We start from the raw sequence: 17,793 nt of genomic DNA on the forward strand, positions 1-17,793 counted from the left end.
TTTGGCGATTGGTTTTCCTAATTTCTTGGAAGACAACTGGCAAACAAATGGTTGCGTACCACTCAGAATTTACTGTTCTGCGTTGTTTTAGTGGGACGGTTTTTCCGAAAAAACAGGCGACCATTTGCTTGGAAGTGCTTCGTGCGCGAACAACTTTTGTTGGGTTTGGCTCATCTTGAAACACCCATACAGTAAACTGCTGTTTACTTTCGGGCTCATACGCGTAAATCCATGATTCATCAGGTGTGACGATGTCATAGTCGTATTTCGAAGCCCCGCGATCGTATTTTTCCTTCGACCTATCGACACGAGCCTTTTTTGAGCGATTGACAAATTGTGTGGGATCCAACGCGAACAAATTTTTTTGACAGTCAAATGTTTGTGCAATATTGAATGTATGCTGGTCCCACAAATGCCTAAGATTGTCTGAATCTCACGATAGGTCACATGACGATCTTGCAATAGCAGTTCGCGCACAGCATCAATGGTTTTCGGAACAACAACTGATTTTGGACGACCTTCACGAAATTCGTCTTGGAGTGAACTACGACCACGGTTGAATTCACCATACCATCGATAAACACTGGTCCTTGATGGAGCTTCATTGCCAAAAAATGAATTAAGTTCATCCATGCAATGTTGCTGAGTTAATCCACGTCGAAAGTTGTAAAAAATAATCGTACGAAAAGGTTCACGATTTAATTCCATTTTTGGACCGAGATGAATCTTTTAAGTTACTGTAAACAACAGAAATAGCGCTGGTATTTCAAAACGTTCTGAGTACGTAAAAGCCAAAAAATGTCAAGCTTTGCGATACAGCTGTCAGTTGCCAGATTGCAACACCAGGGTTGCCAAATCCCGGCATATACGAGACACCCCTCGTAAAATAATGGGACGTTTACATTTTAGATACAAGATATGTTCAGCAGTTTTATATAAAAACAACGTGGCATATGTTTGTTGAACATTTTAATCCTATAATTTCCCAATAGATGGATCTTGCTTGTCACTTTTACGAAAAAAAATCCAAAATGCTTATAACGGTGTAAAATTTATTGGGTATGGGAATAAGTTTCCGTTCTTTCTTAGCCAAGGTTATGAATTATTTAAATAATTAAATAATACATGATATTATGTGAAGTATATGCTTTGGAAGCTATAACTTTATTCCATTTTTCTTTTAACTTGATCCATTCATTGAGGCAATTTGCGATGCTCTCGTAAGATGTGAACCGCTCTCCAATAAGGGCTGTGTGCATTGATCGGAAGAGATGGTAATCCGAAAGTGCAATGTCTGTGGAATACGAAGGGTAGGGTAAGGTTTCCCAATTCAGTCCCTCTAAATATTTCTGGACCGATTTAGCAAGAAGCGTCTCACACGTCACCAAACGTCTCTCCATATCTCTCTCCTTCAATTGATGTGGCACCCAGTTACCTACTTTCTGGACCATTCCCATCGCGTGTAAACGTTTACCGACGGTTGATCTGTCAACATCAGCTGCACTTTTATTTGACTTCCCGCAAATGCTGTTTTTTTAGGACAAACGTAGACATTTTTGCCGTCAGATAAAAAAGGATCTTCACTTTTCAAACGAATATTAGCTACTGTGATCGAGACCTCACATATTCACTTCCCAGTATATTACTAGAGTGAGCACAAAAATAGTATCAGCAGCGACACCTTTTTTACGAGTGTGTAAACTTATTCCCATACCCAATATAAAGCATTTGTTTTAATCTATTGTGAAACTCTTAAAGCCCCACCGCTTAAAATTCACTTCATCGTAGAGAAATACATAAGTAAAAAAAAAAAATGTATTCAAGGGGCACACCTGGGCACATTGCAGTGGACTTTAACTGCATTACAAGTAGCAGTAATCAGTAAAAGTTTTGTTAAGATTTGCATTACTAGTCAATTTTCATTGATTACTGATAATAAATATTTTTAGAATCATAGACGCATCTGAGTCGTTGTGTGTTACAAATAGAACGAAGGTAAAACTTCATGTGATATTCTTTGATTGAAATGTAAAATTGTATTGTAATTACTAAATGTTCAATTTGATTTATTTAATGTTTTTACAGAAAACTTAAGGCCGACTGGAACTAAGTTTGTGGCCAGTTTGGACTTTAAAAATGAGTTTGATTTAAAAAGGCAGTTCTTTGGGGAAATGCTGAACAAAATTAAAATTGGTCTAACTCTTACAATTCCAAAGACATTTTTTATTAAATAGGTAAACATTTCTATAAATTTTTCCAATTATTTAAAATATCCCGTTTTATGTAAAATAACTTTTTCAATATCAATTAGAATATTTACTACACTCGAACAGGAAAAGCAGAAAACTATAAATGAAGAAATTACTTTCGCGCATAGTAGCGCGAGGACCGTTTTCGTTTTTTCGATTTAACCCTTTGCTTTAAAACAACGTTTGGGAGACGTGATCCTGCTTCCCATTTCTAAAATGAGTACCTAGTATCAAACACGTCCGTTCTGGTCAAAAGTGAAAAAGTACTACTACCACATCTTCTCGATGATAGCAACGCGGAATTGATGAAAGCGTAGGAGGATGCCAACCTGATTTTGGTTCAAAGAAAAACCGCTGATTGTCTTTGTCGATGCGTTAAAAGCCACATGGAATTTCGCGTGACGGCATGGTGACGTATAAAGTAAACGCTAGATGGATTATCTACTTTTATCACAGTGCGGCCGATTCCCGAAAAGCTGGCCAAAACTCAAAAAATTAAGTAATTGATTCAAAATTTCTTACTCGGGAGTTGTCGAGGTCGCTGATTACGAATTTGATCTTAAAATTTTGAAAATCCACCCCCTTCCAGCCCTATTGGCCACCCCCTCACGTGAAATAGCGTATATTCTAGAACATAATCAAGATGCATGTTAATTTATGTTTTCAGGGTCGCTGATTACGAATTTGATCTTAAAATTTTGAAAATCCACACTCTTCCACCTCTATTGGCCACCCCCTCACGTGAAATAGCGTATATTCTAGAACATAATCAAGATGCATGTTAATTTATGTTTTCAGGGTCGCTGATTACGAATTTGATCTTAAAATTTTGAAAATCCACACCCTTCCACCCCTATTGGCCACCCCCTCACGTGAAATAGCGTATATTCTAGAACATAATCAAGATGCATGTTAATTTATGTTTTCAGGGTCGCTGATTACGAATTTGATCTTAAAATTTTGAAAATCCACACCCTTCCACCCCTATTGGCCACCCCCTCACGTGAAATAGCGTATATTCTAGAACATAATCAAGATGCATGTAAATTTATATGTTTTCGGGGTCGCAAGGTAGCAAGTGGTAGCAGCTGAATCTTGTTTTATTCAGTAACCATTACTTTTTTGAGTAACCTTTAATAGGTTTCAAAGCAGCATATGACGGCGTTGTATTACTATACAGTTTGAAAACTCAAATTTTATAAACAAAATTGCAAAAAATGTATCTACGTATTGCTGCAGCTAAAAATTTTGTGTCGATGTATTGATATGTACTAAAGATTTCTCGTATTTTACTAACCTTCCGAAGATGATTCCATTTGGTTTTGTTCAATTTACAAAATCTTTCAAATGTGTACAACTTTCACTATTCATCGACAGTAATACGATGCTCAAACGAAGGCCACGTTGCGACTGAAAATACAGAGGATACTTAGGGTACAGGACGTTGCTATGAACGGTTTTCACTACTCAAGGCATTACTGTAGCCAACCCAAAGACAAAAAAACTCTATCTAGAAACTTTTTTTTTCGACTTTTGGCCAGCTTTTTGGGAATCGGCCGCACTGCCGCGGCAGCATAAACACCATTCACAATTTCAGCGCCTGGATTGCATTTTAGTCTTTATCAAGAGAAAAACTGTAAAATGTACCGAATTTTCTTTTGTTTTCTTTGTTGACTTCCATTGTTAACACCCTGTAAATCACACCTGAATGGATCAAACAAGAAACAGCAAACAATTTTTTTGTTGTGAAATGTCACCTTGACAACGAGCTTAAACATTAAATTGATTGATCGATACTTTAGAAGTTATCGATTACTACAGGCATTTGCCGAGAAAATAATGAATTTATTGAATGATACAAAGTATTCGATGCCGTACTACCTGGAGGTAGCAGAGGAAAATGGAAACCTATTTTGCGTTGTAAAGGTCAGAGGTAGAGAAGGACTTGGCTTCACTTGGTGTCTCGAATAACCGTCGGTTAGCACAAGAAAGAAACGAATGGCTCGCTTTGTTAAATTCGGCCCAAATCGCTTAAGCGTGTATCGCTTGAATCAAAAATAAGTGAATGCTATCCTTCTTCGCGTATTGATCGCAATAAAAATTCAGCAACGCCTTGAGCTGCAGGCGAATCAACGGAGTTAGATGAGGCGGTAAAAGACACTTGACACTTTGAAGCAACGGGCCCAATAATATTTATTTTTTGTTGGCTCGCGTTCGAGGCCTTATTTGATGCTAACTTTTTGTTGTTGGATATTCCATCTTATCCTTTGAAGCCACGTTGGCAAAATCAAAGGAATGTACTGTACTTACTACGTGGAGTAATTCGCGTAATGGAGGTAAATTAATATATGTCTTACATAATGTCTGAAAATTTAACTAAAGCTTATAATTAAGAGCACTAACCTTAACCACAATACGAGTATATATTTGCAACAGCGGCGATTACAAAGTCACGTGCAGGGAGGAAAGTCAAAAGTCCATGCAACACGTTCTTCTGTCAATGCTAATGAAGTTGTCAAATACTAGAAGAAATAATGTAAGCAAATAAGGATAGAAAAAGTAGCAAAGCAGCTGAAAGTCAAGAGTATAGAAAGGAAGGTGAAAAATGCTAAAAGGTAGCAAATAATGGCACTGACAACCAGAAAATAGTTAACAGCTAACTATGCCAAGTATAAATGAGCTCCTATTTGCACATGTTTATATATAGACAGATATATATGCGTACTCACATAGGTACATACATATATATAAGAGTACTTGTCTCTGCGCATTCGATGGCATGAAGAAGATAGGGTAAGACGTCGCTAACAAATGTGCGGTGATACTTGCGAGTGTAAAACTAAGTAAAGTAGAGTAAATTTGCATGAGTTTGTGGCTCGTTTGCAGTTTTGCATAGTAATTTTGTCATTAGCTGAAGTCACTGATAAACACATTCAGAAGGTGATAAGGTAGTGGGAAACGACATCTGCATGTGTATATGAGAATAAGAATCCTTAATACAGGTAATGGTTAGTACAAGTAGAAGCTAAGGGAAATATGGTATTATCAGATGCGAAAGCAAATGTCATCGGTGAGCATAGCTGAGCTAATAAGCTGTCATTATGTAATTGAATATTGCATTTTTGCAAAATGGTTTAGAAAAAGTACGACACGTTCTTACAGTGCACATACAAATTATTAGAGTCAGATAAATATTGTATATTATCTAATTTAAAAAAACGGTTTAAATGGTGCAAAGATTATTTCATATAATCTCAATGAAAAATACTCAATCACTGGAGCATTGTGGTATACTAGAAATGAGGACTTTCACAAAGATCCGCAGCAAAAGCAAAAATATTGCAATAAACATATAAAAGCAATATACGGAATTACTGTCTACATATCATAATTAACTTATAAAATCCGTTTTAAACGATCATTTAGAAATAAGTGAAAGCATCTTCTAAGAAAATGCTGAGCAAGGAAATTTAGATTAAGATTAGAAAACGTATAGCTAGCCTTACGTAATATGCAAGACTCTGTATTATAATAATGAAATGTAGTTTAAAAAAGTATATATGTTATATATAATAACAGTTCTTCGAGCCTAAATGCCAAAAATAAACTACATTTTTAAGAGAAAGCCAAACAAAAGTTCCTTACTGTCCTAAAAATTCATTGAACCTTAATCAGAGCTATTGGGGATTCATTAAAGGGGGACGAGTAAGATGTTAGAAGCCCTTAATGGAGGGCATGAAGCAATGAAATCAAAATAGACCCACTAATTAAAAAGTTTCTTTTTTATAGGATCATGACTCCCCAATGCACACCAATGCGTTGCATGTAGGATTTACAAGAGGGATCATCGACTGGTGACACATATATTCGAAATAACCATGAACATTAAGCAAAAGTACAACGCAGTCACAACATACAAATTCTGCAATAATTTCTTAGCCAGTTTACACCGAACAGAACTATTATAGAGCATCACTCCACCCTGCATGGGCTCTCGAGGTCTTACACGCACGTCGTGGAAACCAAGGGGGAACGAAAGGCGTTCATCCGCATCAAACAAAATGACAGATGGTATAAAGTCAGAGCCCCAATCAACCCTCATCAAATTTGAACGAATATCGCATCCGCAACCTCAAAATTGCTCAATTACAGAGCTCGGCACTCGAAGTGTAACTAATTAAAAAGTCCATAAATTTAGTTTGGTAAATTACTTTATTCAATTCAAAGTAAGCAATGAGTGAAAATAATACAAAATTAAGAATCAACTTATTTATGCTAGATATGACCACCTTTTGCCTTGACTATGGCCTTAAGACGGTCCCGAAACGAATCGGAAGCTGCCCGAATATGACTTGCAGGTAGTTTGGCCTACTCGTGGACAATGGATTTTTTCACCATCTCGAGACTAGTGAATGTTTTAGTTCGGGCCTTGCTCTCCAAAATGGCCCAAAGAGAACAATCCATCGGCTTCGCATCTGGTGAATTTGAGAGCCATTGTGTGGTGGGTCAAATAAACCCTATCGTTTTAGGAGTTTACGAATTGCTCAATTTGAAAAATTCTCTCGACAAAAAACACGAGCGAAGCAACTCGAGTAATGGTGCGATAAACAAAAACTGTATATCCTTTAAGGTGCTCGAGCTCACAAAAAATCGCTGGTTATGATTTTCCAGAAAAATATAATGCAATCATACTATTACGTTTGAAATCCCTTTTTTTTGTCGGGACAATTAGCAAGTGCAGCACTCAGACATTATTAATTATTTAAATCCAATTAAATCCATTGTACTACACTTGGATTTCCTTTTAATTTTCTTTAAATCTACCCGATTTCCGAAGAAATCTGAGTAGATCTTGTGGTGCCAAGGAGTCAAGTTGGTCGCTTCTTAGCACATCAGTGCTAAATATCTCAAACCTGATTCGAGCGAAGGCGGGGCAGACGCACAGGAAGTGGTCCGCCGTCTCATCCTCCTAGCCGGGCAGAGTACACTGTCTGATATGCCTACCTTTTCCATGTGCTTCGACCACAGAAAGGGGCTTGTCATCAGTCCAACCAGGTGCCTGTAGGAGGATTTGCGACAGTCGATCGGATATGACAGGTAACATCAGTTTAGTCCATCTGTAGCCTCTCTCAGCCCTCTCACAAGCTCGCTTGTTGGTTGTAGTTACCCATTTGCTAATCGTGGCCATCAAAGGCTGCAGAAGGGAGTAGCAAACCAGCTAAGACTCCTAGCTAAGGAGTCAGAGGTTTCGTTACCCACGATACTCACGTGTCCCGGGACCCATGTTAGCATCAGATTATTATATCTACCGACATAGCTCAGCCTGGATTTACTGTCTAAGGCCATGAGCGTAGCTTGGCTGTCGCTGCAGACACATATAGACCTGCCTCCTCATATGTTTTCAAAAACAAGGTTCATCGCTTCTTGAACAGCATACGCCTCGCTAGAAATCTATTACTGATTTATTTTTTCGCAATTACTCTTCGGCCCGCTTGTAAACAATACTCTGGACTGTCATTTAGCCAACTAACAGACAGCGGATGCACGGGCGGTCTGAAGTTGGTTACACTTCGAGTGCCGGACTCTGTATTATACCAGTTGTTTTATGTCATATTTACACACTTTTATTCGCAGATACTGCAAGGCGGCCGGGATGTTTATCTATTCCAAACAAATACATCCCTTCATTGTGCTGTCAAATTCTGAAAAAAGAAGGACAATACAGGAATGAATAGCTGCCCTAACATCACTATAAAATTTTAGTTTTGTAAAAGTTACCAGCCCAAAAAATACCCAAAAGAAATTCATGAAGCTAATTTCATCCTCTGGGTCCAATCAAATAAACTGAAATATCAATAATTAAGTAGGTTAATGCACACAAATGTTTATAGAAATTATCAACCTATATTACATACATACATACACATGTACGTCATATACCCTTTTGAAAATTTAATAAAATTTTAACGATTTGCCAATAGCCCTATTTGTCGTTTATTCGGTATCGGCCATGTATCGCGGGCACACCCAGACATATTGTTTTTTATTTGCCTTGCTTTAAAGATTGTAAAAAGGAGATGTTTATTTACATCTTAACTATAAAATTGTGATGATTTTGTTTATATTTGCAAATTATTCCTGTTGAATTCATCTGCCTTAAGCTGGGCACAGACAGAAAACAAGTCCAAGCAAATGGTTCAAACTCATTTTGCCACACACGTGTGGATTTGTTGGGGGCTTTAGTTGCTGAGTGAACATCGAACGCGGAAGAAGAAATTGTCATGTATGGTATTTATTTGTCTTTGAACAGAAGAGAGAGAGGAACATTTTTTGTCACATTTTGTATATTCGCGTTTTTTTCTACTTATATATATTTTTCGAATAAAATTTGCCACGATTTTAATTTTATACTAGGATCGCCCGTACGTCGAGATTTCGACGTTATTCGACGTTATATATGTAAATACGGAGAGCAAAATTTAGTCATTCCTGTTTTTAGTATTTATAGTCATAGAAAAAATTTGAAACATATATGAATGGATAGCTTATGTTGAGACTTTTTACATGATATATGTGAATAGATGCAGTAAAATAATGTGAAAAATATCCCATTTTACCTGTATTAAGCGATCCTATATTTGTGTATTTCATTTGCGTGGCGGACGCAAGCCGCATATCATATCCAAAAAAACAAGCACCTTGAAATCATCAATCAGATTATAAGAAAAAAAAAACAAAAATACTACTTTCAATAACATTTTGGTTTTTTATTATCATTTAAAATTCTAAAGCTCTTAAAAAACACCGTCTACATTTTTATTTCATTTCATTTTGTTTCGTTTATTTCAAGTCTAAAATATGGTAAAGTTTTTTACAGACCTCTCAAACGTAATATAAGCTTAAATTATTAAAGATAGTTACACAAATAACTTAAAAAAAGTGAATCTAAAAATTCAAAAACCTCTTCACATCGAAAAGTCAAGCGGAATAGAACTCGATATCTCATTGAAATCTCTTAGTGCGCGGGTACGTCTCTTAATACGCTTAATTTGCATTATAATTCTAAAATAAAATCAGGAATATCATTAACAAATATTAATTTATGCCAAAACATGCTCATATAAATCTGCCTTGTCGTATGCGTAACATCTCAGCAAGTTGCACTCCACCTCTGCGCAGTACTCATACGCACCGGCTTCCCTCAATACCTTCGAATTATAATTATTAATTTTACCTGAACCTATTCACTCATGTATCTATTTTAATACATTGTGCAAACCGTCTCCACATATGCTATCCATCAGTATCTGCTCAAATATGAACGAGACTCAATAAAACGAACCGCGGATGACATATGGCAAAAATAAATTTTTTGTTTTTTGGTAGGACTGTTATAAGCTTACATGGCAAATTTCAGCGTGATATGCCACATAGTTTGTTTTCTGTGCTACTGTAAACAAGTCAAGCTCGAGTGTGTTTTTCGAATTTAAAGATGGAAATTCAAGTTGAACAAAGAATTTGTTTGAAATTTTGTTATTCCAACAAAATTTCGGCTTTAGACGCCTTAAAAATGTTGCAGACAACCTATGGGGACTCTGCTCTGTCGCGTGCACGTGTTTTCCAGTGGCACAAATCGTTCAAAGAGGGCCGTACATCGGTTGAAAACTTGCCTCATGAACGTTGTCCAGCAACATCAGTAAACGACGAAAACATCGGAAAAGTAAAGGAAATTGTGCTTGAAAATCGCCGTGTGACCGAAAGAGAGGTAGCTAGTGAGCTGAGCATATCAAATGGATCCGTTCATACTAATATTATTCATGATGTCTTGGGCATGAGACGAGTGTCCGCGCGTCTTGTTCCAAAATTGTTGAATTTTCTTCAAAAAGAACAATGCAAAACTGTCGCTAAGGAAATGCTCGCCATGACTGATACGGACATCCGGCACATCATAACTGGTCACGAGACTTGGGTTTATGAGTATGACGTCGAAACAGCCCAACAATCATCGAAATGGCGCTCCCCGGAGGAGCCGAAACCCAAAAAACCACGCCAAAGTCGCTCAAAAATTAAGGTTATGCTGACTGTTTTTTTTCGATTACGAAGGTGTGGTGCACTCGGAGTTCCTTCCGCAAGGCCGATCGGTTAACGCTGAATATTATTTAGACGTTTTAAAGCGTTTGCGTGACAACATTCGTCTTAAAAGGAAGGAATTGTGGGTCAACAAGTCATGGTTCTTGCATCACGATAATGCACCAGCTCACACATCACGTCTTGTTCGCGATTATTTGAACAAAAATAATGTTAATATCGTTCCGCAAGCACCATATTCGCCTGATATGGCTCCATGTGACTTTTTCCTGTTTCTCAAGCTCAAAACATTTTGAGGCAATTGAAGTCATAAAAGAGAATTCGAAGAAGGAACTGAAATCCATACCGAAATCGGCCTTCCAGAAATGCTATGATGATAGGAAAAACGTTGGCATATGTGTATCGCCTCCAATGGTGATTACTTTGAAGGAGATAAAATAAAAATTGAACAATAATTAACCGTTTGTGTTTTATTAAATCAGTCTCGTTCATATTTGAGCAGAAGTATATGTTTCAACTTTTTTCTCTGACTAAAAATACTAAAAAAAGGTACGACAAATATTTGCTCTCCGTATTAATATATAGATTTCTGTATTTATATTCCCCAATGATGACTGGCGTTTGAACAAATCTTTGAGCTGCTCAATAAATTATTTATTTATTAAAAATATATGCAATTGAATTTCCATACAATTATAATTATAATACACTACGAAAGGCACTAGTAGATAAGACTATGTTGTCGTTTATCGACAAAAAATTTAAAATTTAAAAATTTTGAAGTTGTCAACAATTTTTGATCGGTTTTCCAACTGCGCCACACACGCGTCAATCTGTTGAAATTTCAACCGATTGTTTGGCTTTATTTTCCATCTATGCCTAGCTTTAGAAATAATTAGCCTGCTTTGACCATCTGATAGCCAAAACCAAAAACAAACTACATGCATATCTTGTTTTTGTACTACCGCTATCATCTTGAGTAGATTCGCTTTGAGTTTTACCTTATAATATTTTTGTCATGGCTCAAATGTTCGAAGTTAAAACGATATGTGTTTCAGCACTCATCGAAAAGTTTCACATTCCGATGCATCACAAATATAATAGTATTCGAACATATGTATGTATGCATATTTTCAAGTTCGTAGTTTCTATTAATAGTTTTATTATAGTTTTAGCCATTATCAATATTTTCCAAAATTTATAAAGGTACGTTGGTTTTGCGAAATCAGTATTTTTATGAAAATACGTGAGAATATTTGACTTTTTTCAAGAATTTTATGAACAATCTGTGACTTATAGCTACCCTTAACGAAATTACTGAAACCATCTGATCGTCGAATCTAAATGAATCGTAGTTTTTGCGAGAGGACTTCCGGTCAACACCACCGCGAGGCATGCTCCGGTTACAGATTAAGCTTGCAGTATAAATTTCGAAATCATTTCAAGGCCGATAGTTTTCAATAAATCACCTCGAGTTGAAAAAACGATTACCTGTTCAAGTATTTACAAGAAAACGAAATCAGTATTAAGCTTTAAGTAAACTTCTTTGAATCCAAAAGTTGTCGAAAAAATTATAAAGTAGAGGTATGAATTTATTCAGGAAAAACCAACCTCGGGTACGATTAATTTAGTTAGACTACCTTTTAGTTACCAAGCGAAAAGATAATCAGCTGCATCTGGGAGTCTAGTTTTGTTTGAATTTATAATACCGATAAATGTTTTTGTTTTAGGTGTATTTAATACAGGTTCTAATAAACCAAAAGACTCTGACCGCGGCTTGTTAGTTTGTAAAAGCCAACTACATGGATCATGATTTGGAAGACACTACATTACTTCGAAAGTGAACAAATTCTCTATCCAAAAATGCATTTGATTTTAAAATCGGTAATTTGATGGAAATTTCGGGGCCCAGTTGACGTGGTTTGAGCCATATTTAGTTATTAACTAACTTTAAAGAACTTATGTATATCCAGTTTTGAAATTTTTTCCAAGCATTCAACTGTCCTGGCAGAGCATTGATTGTAAGAAAAAAAACATATACAAAAAAGGAAATTGTTTGCATATTTACCTCTTGCAATATTCATTAAAATGAGTAAAATAGAATAAGCCATACACTTTATTACTACATACATACATATAAGTATATATTCTTTTACCTTACAAAGTCACGTTGTCTGAACTGTGGTTCTAAATAAGTAAATGCAGTGCAGAAAATGAAATCAGCTCAGTTGAAAAGTGCAGCATGAATCTGATTTACTTATGCGTCTTTTTCGAGAAAACGTGTTGACTTTGGCAGGAAATAAAGCAAACGCATAAACTTCCCAAGTGAATACATGCACTCAGACACACACACACTCAATCAGACACAGTCCAGTCGAAATACTAAAGCACACGGTTTATCGAGAGGAGTAAGTAAACTGAGGGTAAAGACCGTAAATTATGCTAAGTTGATTATTTATACAAGCGAATGGAATACAAACGCAGAATAATCCGACCATAGAAAGCAAAAAGAAAATAAAATATAGACGAGGAAAAACAAAAGCGCTTAATTTGTAGGTTTTTGCTGAAAATGTAAAGAAATCGCATAAGAAATTTGTGGAGAGTTAAAGAAAAAGTAGACTTTTTGCTAAAATATATCTATGCAATACGTATTTATATACATACATTTGTATATGTAAGAATTGGCATAGAGTAAAGAATATTCAATGAAATAGAAAAATAAGTAAATTATGACCAAGAATCCGACCTAAAAGACATCATCTGCGGAGCTATTATGAACGAAGAAACTTGGTATGCATTTCAATATTAGCTGCAGAAGGTAAATTCACTAGGTTGTGAATGCTCCAAAGAAAGCGTTAACGCGAAACGTGTTCTTTGAATCACTTCATACATTTTTTGTTTGTTTTTCAAACGATTTGTTTTCTGCATTTGTAGACCAGCTGTTTAGTTGCCACAGCTTCTCTTTGTGCGCATTATGTAAAATAAAGTGAAGCAGCAAGTTTTGATTGTTCTAAGTGTATTTTTATGATTTGGGGAGAAAGTTAATGCCAATGACGTTAATGGTGGCAATATACAACTGCAGTCACATGGGGTGGACTATGAGAGATTTGCATATTTAAGTGGATTTTACGGGAGCAAAGTTGATGTTTTCAAATGCTTCATTGATTGCCTGCGAATTGCTGCCACAAGTGAATGTATGCTTTAGCGGTGCTTAAATTTTGATGCAGAACTAAATGGAGTGTTGAATGTTGAAGCCAATCGACTTAATTGAAGATTGCTTAGGAGTAATTTCTTGGTTGTTAGGGGTATATTTAAAAAAAAAAAAATTAAATATTTGTCACATTTTACTATATTAGCAAAATAACTTGTGTTTTTTTTTAATTACTATCTACGTAAATATTGCTAGCGTTGTTATTGGTGTTGTATATATCTACACTCTCCATTTTTCAACAAAAAGAAAAGAAAAAACGTGTTTGGCAAATTTAATGCAAAAAATGAAATATTTAATTCAATACAATAGTCCAGCATTCCCATTATGTGGAATAAATAACTTTGAACACATAATTTTAGCTACTTTATGTTTAAATTTTGAGTTTTAAATTTTAAATTTAGATATAACTTTAGGCTTTATAAAAAAATAATTTTATCGTGATTTTGAGTTTTAAATTTTGAACTGGGAATTTTAAATATTGAATTTTTTAAAATGAGTTCCTGAAAAGATTTAGAAAATTATTTACGAAATTTGCCTTACATTTTGTACAGAAATATTTCAAAATATTGATTATTTATCTAAAATTATTCTGTTTCATGTTTGTAGAAGTATGCTAGGTTAGGTTAGGTTTGGCAGCCGCATCGCACATAGAGACAACGATGCCACCTAGACCATGAAATGGGTCCTTTGTGCACCACGGGGGCTGAGCTACATTTCCCTCTCCATATTAAACCATCCTGAGCTCTTGACAAAGCGTAAAAGGTTGTTGATACCTAAAATGTATAGATTATCTATATTCGTTAAGAAGTAGGATTTTAAAAATCGGTTCCTGCTTCTGGCTAGAGCTGGGCATGTGCAAAAAAGGTGTTGAATTGTTTCCAACTCCTCCTCATTTCTGCAGCTACGACGGAAATCATGCGTGTAAACGCCTAATCTCTTTGCATGATTTCCTATGAGACAATATTCAGTTTTATAATACTCTTGGACAGACGTAAATTTAGCCTTGGCCATGTTTGCCTAGCAATTTCACAGGTGTTAACGCTAATCCATCTCTGATTTGTAGACCTGATTAATGCGTCCTTAATGAGAAGCTTACAAGTTGCGAGAGGTATCTCCATAAAATTACTTATGTCTGGCAAACAGGTACCTTCTCTTGCAAGTTGGTCTGCCCTACAGTTCCCTGGTATATCTCTGTAGCCTGGAACCCAGCACAAGATTATACGATATTGTTTGGCCATCTCATTTAGAGATTGGCGACAACGTAAGACACTCCTTGATGTTGTTTGGAATGCATCCAGGGCTCGGAGGGCAGCTTGGCTGTCTGATAGAATGGAGATATCCGTTGATGATATTCTGTTTATCTTTAGCCATTTTACGACTTCATGAATAGCGTTTATTTCCGCTTGAAAAACACTACAGTGATCCGGTAGTTTAAAGGATTCACTAATAGAAAGCCCTTCGCAAAATAACCCTGATCCTACACCGGTATCCACTTTAGACCCGTCCGTGTAGGTCTTAACGGGTGTGTTGGGTGTTGGATCTTCTTCAAACCATTCCAGTCTAGAAGGGATTTTCATTAGGAAATTCCTTTCGAACCAGAGAATGGGAGGGTGATAATCACAGTCACTGGGTATATCCGTGTAGGAGTCTAAGATGGTTGAATGTCCCTGTGTGACAGTCTTCCATTGTGAGCTCGCTTTGAGCCTTGCAGCGGAGCAGGCCGCTAAGTATTTGCAGAAGAGATCTAGGGGTGGCAGATGTAGTATGATATCCAAAGCCATGGATGGCGTGGTTTTCATGACGCTACATATTGCTAATTCCGCTCATCTCTGCACCTTATTCAGTAAATTAGAATAGGTTTTCTTCTGCATAGCACACCACCAGACAACATTTCCATATAGAAGAATGGGTCTGACGACAGCAGTGTAAAGCCAATGAGCAACCTTAGGTTTAATTCCCCAGGTCTTACCTAAAGCTCTCTTACAGGCATAAAAAGCTAGGTTCACTTTCCTGACTCTTTCTAAGGTGTTTGACTTCCAAGTCAGTTTCCTGTCAATGTTTAGTGCCAAGTACTTGGTTTCTTCCGAAATCACAAGAGCTTCCCCTTTGAGCATAATTGGACAAGGGATTCTGTGTTTCCTAGTGAACAATATGAGTTGTGTTTTGTCTGAGTTGACTCCTAGACCACACTTTCCTGCCCACCTAAAAAGTATGTCTAGAGCATTTTGTATTAGGTCTCTTAATGTAGATACAAATTTACCAGAGACAGCAATGAAAACATCATCGGCGTAAGCTATCACCTTACAGCCCACCGATTCCAGTATTAACAGAAGTTTATTTACATCTGCGTAGAAGTATGCTAATACAACGGCGATATTCAGCATAGGTTAGGTTAAGTTGGTATGGTTGCCCAGGGAATGGGCACACTTGGACGAAGAAAGATTCGTCCTTTGTGATACCATTATGATGGGTTGAGGCGGGAGAGAAAGACCGATGGGATGCAGGGAGAGGGCGGTTAGAGGTGGTGCTGGGATGGTTAGGAGCGTGCGGATTACGAACGATGATTATATTTGCGTCAACCGCTTTGTGCTGCTGATGAAATTCATCAGATTTTTAATATCAGCGCCAGCTATATCAGCAGGCGTGGCAAAGAAGTAGGAGCCAAGATGACTAGATCTTAGCCCCGCCAGAGCAGGGCTGCTAAGGAGAAAGTGCTGAGATGATTCCACCTCATCCTCCATACATCCAGCGCAAAAAGGACTCGCGGTGATTCCAAGTCTCACAGCATGCATTCCTCGCGCATTATGTCCTGTGAGAGAACCCACGAGATTAGAGAGCTGATATTTTGTCAGCCTCAGAAGCTCGCACGAGCGCCTCCGGTACACACGTGGCCAGAAGGACTTCGCGACCTTACACGTTTGTGTACTTGCCCAGCGCTCGCTGAGTTGGTGAGATGCCCATCTTTCCAGGAGCAGACCGCAGGTAGTCGGGGGATCCCAATTCTCTCCCTTCGCGGGGAAATCACCTCACATGTCCCTTGTCTGGCCAGCTCATCCGCCTCACAGTTTCCATCAATGTCGCTGTGACCAGGAACCCAGATAAGGCTGATGTCAAAGAATTCGGACACAGTCGAAAGCGAGGGCAAGCATTCCTTGACCAATCCGAATGCACCGTCATAGACCCGAGAGCCATTATTGCCGCTTGGCTGTCGGAGTAAATATTTACTTTCTTGACCGTTAGTACGCATTTGAGCAGCCAGTCAGCTGTCTCCTTGATTGCGGCTACCACTGCTTGGAACACACTGCAGTGGTCCGGTAACCTGAATTTGAGTCTGATGGGGAGCTCCTCGCAAAAGACTCCTCCGCCAACCCTTCCTTCCAACTTCGATCCATCTGTGAACAAGTTCACCAGGCCCTGCCCCCAAGTGTAGCCCTCCGTTCACTCTTCCCTTGATGGAATATAAGTGGAGAAGGTTCCGGTTGGACTAAACGAGGGTATACACTGATCCGTTGACAGAGGGATGAACTCGAAGTTTCTGAGAATGCTTGAGTGCCCATAGGTGAGGTTGAGCTTATAGCTCCAGCCCCTCAGTCTGATTGCGGCACGCGTAGTGGCAATTCTGCCTGCGATGTTTACGGGTACCACATTTAACATTGTCGTTCGATATTGAGCGTAAAATTTATGTAGTAAATACGATGCTTATATAGTTACATATAAATACAAATATGCTGCAAAATGCAAAAAACAAAATTAAGAAAATAATAAACCACTTAGTACCTTAGCAAAAATTTATAAATTCTTTGTCTATTTAGAATATTTCTCCTTAATTCATTTTAGTTCAGTCACACTTTTGCTGAACTCTCCACAATATTCAAGCTAAAATGCTTGTCTCTCATCAATTTACTTGAGAGAGGCGCTCACCGTAGTCAAATAACTTTGTGCGTGACTATCCTATGGTTGCCTCGGGTTCGAAACTGACAATAGGCATGACGCAACAAATGGTAGAAATAAGTTTTTTCTATTAGCGGTAGTCCCTCTGATTGTATTGCTGAGAAACCAACCGCCGTTTGAAAGTGTCATAATACTGAAGGCTTCTCTGTTTGTAGGACAACGTCAAGACGGACACCACAAATTGGTGGAGGAGCTCGGTCAACATCTAAGCTCCACTACACGAGTATCATATTCGCTGATGCCCGTCGCACAGTTATACAACAATAAGTATTAGCAATTGCTAGATTAAATTAC

The sequence above is a fragment of the Anastrepha ludens genome, chromosome 6, assembly GCF_028408465.1.
Source record: "Anastrepha ludens isolate Willacy chromosome 6, idAnaLude1.1, whole genome shotgun sequence".
Taxonomy (NCBI): domain Eukaryota; kingdom Metazoa; phylum Arthropoda; class Insecta; order Diptera; family Tephritidae; genus Anastrepha; species Anastrepha ludens.